Source organism: Ursus americanus, chromosome 13 (genome assembly GCF_024610735.1).
Source record: "Ursus americanus isolate L20-20 chromosome 13, mUrsAme1.1.p, whole genome shotgun sequence".
NCBI classification, from domain to species: Eukaryota; Metazoa; Chordata; class Mammalia; order Carnivora; family Ursidae; genus Ursus; species Ursus americanus.
Window position 1 is genome coordinate 65,795,476 of NC_142139.1, and position 4,042 is coordinate 65,799,517.

Sequence of the window (4,042 nt, forward strand, 5' to 3'; positions counted from 1 at the left end):
CAATTCTCTAAGTGATTTTTAAAAAGCCTAGCTGTAGATTTAGAAAGCAGTGTTTCCTTGTAGGATAATATTATTTATGCTGTGTTCCAAACCAGACATTTGCCTTCTTGAAACCCAATAGGAACAGATGCAAGCATCCAACAGAAACCTGAAATATTAGCAATTGTTCCATTAGTTACTTAAACATTCTAGTCAGCCTCGATGTCAGTTGCTTTGCCCAATAAACAAGAAAGTAATTCCTCTTCCTACTTAAAATCATGGCTGCAAATTTTAAAGTCATTTCACGGTGTGTGGACAACCAAGTTATTCTGTAAATGCATTACAATAAAGACACAGGGGGCCTTAAGCTAATTCTCAAAACAAAGCACATTAGATCAGCTTCTGGATATTTTTTGATTTGTTTTGCTTCTGGCTCCTATTTCAAGCCTTAAAAGGCTCTGGGCCACACAGCTAGGGTAGCCTTATGGCTATTAAAATCAATGGAAGGTCAGTTGATTTACTTTGCACTTAAGTAGATAACATGCCAAGTGACCGTCTGTGAATCAAAATGTGATTCCCTCAAAGACTCTGATCTTTTTGCAAAAATAAAAAGATGTTTTTGGAAAGAGAACTTTTTATTACTTTCATGTATGGAATCCTCAACCACCTACATGTAGCCCAGTTTGGTGGCCAGTTGCTTAGCCTTTGCCTTTTCCAGCTTGGCAATGCGGCCCCGACTTTGGACCCAAGACGTTGCCTCCCCAGTGATGGCGGGTCTCATCGTATCTGTCATTGTCATTGGTCCTGACAACTTCCACCAGCTTCGCTGAGCTCCCTTGTCTTCTGAGTGAACCTGTGTGGAGACAACCGTGGTGCAGGTCTTCCTGGGGACCAGACGCCCCAGACTGGCCTTCCCCTTGATAATGTAATAGGGAATCCCCATCTTGTGACCCAGAGCAGGTGGGAGGACAACCCGTTCAGTGGGATCCATATTATGTGCAATCACTACCAGCTGAGCCTTCCTGTTTTCCACTATGGTGATACCATGTGAATCCCCGCTCGAAGGACAGGCAGTCTCTCAGTGGGGACAGCACCCTTTGCAGGCAGCTTCCTTTTCAGCCCGGGGTCAACAGTCTCTCCTTCTCTTGCTTTGTCTCTGGTCTGTGTTTGTGGGCCAGCTTGAGAAATTGAGTAGCTGAATGAACTGGTTCATTGCAGGAGACACTTTAGATGTTTGTGGAGAATAACCCTTTGCTGCTGAAGCCAGATGTAGAGGGACCATTTGACAAAGAGGGTGAGGTCCTTTTTGAGCTGGATGTTCTGCTCGATGCCAAATTTCTTGGGCATTTTCTCAAACAAAGGACTGATCACCTTCTTGGCCTGATTCTTCTCCACGGTGGAGACCGGGGCCACTTTCTTCCCCTTTGCCTTCTTTCCTTTCGGCATCTTGGATGGCTGGAAGAGAGAGAGAAAGCCAAAAATAAAAAGATTTCATGACCTTTTAGTCAGAGCACTGCTTGACTCTCAAACATAGCAACTATTCTCACCCTTAGCCTAGTGCGCCTGCTCTTTCCTTTCCTTTTGCTCTGATTTCATGTTTTTTTTCTTTTATTGAGCTTTTTCTTTGGTTTAAAAATGCTTTGGGGGCACCTGGATGGCTCAGTTGGTGAAGCCTCTGCCTTTGGCTCAGGTCCTGATCCTAGGGTCCTGGGATAGAGCCCGGCGTCAGGCTCCCTGCTCAGCGGGAGACTGCTTTTCCCTCTCCCCCTGAACCTCCCCACTCGTGCTCTCTTTGTCTCTCTCTCAAATAAATAAGTAAAATCTTAAAAAAATATATATATTTTTTGATGTCTTAAGTTTGTTTTTATTTTTGGAAACAAGTTAAATATAATAACATACAATACATTAAAAATGTTAAATTTATTTTATAATCACAGTAGGACACTATGTAAATTTTAAAAATACAGAATGATACTAAGCAATGCTTGTAGAAGTGTTCATAGGAAGTCAAGGTACAAAACACATGTGGGAATGACACTCCAACCTCAGAATAGCAGAGGCCTCCCAGAAAAGAAAAAAAAACCCAAAAAACAAAAAAATGGGCTGGACTGGTAGTTGTGATTTACCTTTTAAAATTTGTCACATTCTAATGCAGTACACAAAGTGTGACTTGCAAAACTGCAAGCAAATACAGTTAGTGGCTCACTCCCAGAACCCAATCTGGAAATACTCCAGAGTGAAAATGAAATTGATGGACCTGACTAATTAACTTAAAGACTGTCAGAACCCCCTGGGACGCCTCAAGTGGGTTGGTGTGCGTGGGAACTGCAGGCCAGACGGAAGGAGGACCGGAAGCCACAGCCAGCCAGAGGCAGAAGATCTTTTAACTGTGCTCTCTTCTCTCCCCAGATCAGCCCAAGCTGGTCTGCCTAAGTCACCACATGCAGGAGGAAAACCTGAGGGACAGCCTAGTGCCTGAGCAAGGGACCGGTGATGCGTAAGTGGAGCCAGAGCCCAGGACATGTGGGAGAACAGACCACAAGAAGTCCCGGTGGCCACCCAAGGGAGGTGATGACCCTCTGGTAACATGAGCTCACAGCAAAATATAATGAGTGCCCAAAATTTAGCTGGAGGGTCAACATAAGGCAAAGCACAATTAATTGATTTCACTTCTATGTGGAATCTAAAGAAACAAGGAGAACGAAGAAACAAAGAAACAGAAACAGACTCATAAATTGTTGGGGAAAGTCATCAAAAAGACATGACAGCCAGTTGACCTCTGAGATGCCACCCTTTCCTGCTCCCAGAGGCTGCTGCTAGGACAGGGGCTTGAGATAGTGATGTGGTATGGAGAACTCCTGCACGAGTTACATGACTAACCCTGGTTAGGGCCTCTTTACTTTTAGGATTTGGTGGGCAGTTTCAGGGATCCATTTGTCTTGCTACTGTTCAAGACAAGCCTCCTATGTAAGTTTCCTTTGCTTATTAAAACCATCACCTACCAACCTGGAGTGGCCTGCGTCTTTCTTCCATCTCTTCCAGTTTCAGATGACACCAGGGAAGCTCCCAGGAGGATTGTGAAGCAATACAGAGAATAAAACATGGTTGCCAGAGGGGAGGGGCGGAGGGATGGGTGAAATACATGAAGGGAATTAAGAGGTACAAACTTCCAGTTATAAAATACATAAGTCACAGGGATGAAAATACAACACAGGGAATATAGTCAATAATATTGAAATGCTGTCGTATGGTGACAGTTGGTAACACTTACAGTGGTAAGTAATGTATGGAAGTGTTGAGTCACTACGTTGTCTTCCTGAAACTAACATAACATTGTACATCAACTCTAGTTCAATTTTTTAAAAAGTAAACAAAAGAAATATTTTTCAGGAGGATGTTGGTAATTTGAAGCAGGAACTAAGTGTTATGAGGAAGCGGCAATTGCAAGTTATCACTACAATAGGAAACTTCATAAATGGATTGAATATCAGAGTGGATATAGCCAAAGAATGAACTACTAAACTGGAAAAAAAACACGTCAAGGAATTCTCCCAGAAGACAAGTACGACAAAGAAGAGCAAACTATAAAAAGATATGTTAAGAGGGAAGGAAGATAGGAGAAGCTCTGGAAGAAGAGAATGCAATCAACGGAGGGGAGAAAATATTTGAAGAAATAATGACTGAGAATTTCCTATAATTAAAGAAAGAAGGAACACTACAGATTGAAGGGGTTTAGAAAATGTCAACCAAAGAGATAGGAAAAGCCCACACTTTGTTATAATACGGTCAAGTTTAAGACCATCAAAGTCAAAAATTCCTGACATAAAGAAACAAAAGTCAAGTTGATACTAGATTTTTCAGCAACAACATTAGATGAGGATAAGCTAATATTTTCAGCATGTTGAAGGAGAAAATAATTTAGAATGTTTAGAATGCATAGAATGTTTTCCTCCAGCTGAGTTTTTGTTTAAGTGCAATAAAGATACTCTCAAACGAATTATTGTCTCAGAAAGACAAAGACTCTCTTTGAAACCACTCTTGAAGGAAGTATTCTGACAAAAGA

At 41.9% G+C, this 4,042-nt stretch overlaps 1 pseudogene; it reads right to left on the reverse strand.

The window, feature by feature from the left end:
• Nucleotides 1-646: 646 nt before the first annotated feature.
• On the reverse strand, nt 647-1,425 carry LOC123777419 (large ribosomal subunit protein eL8 pseudogene; annotated as a pseudogene).
• Nucleotides 1,426-4,042: the final 2,617 nt, after the last annotated feature.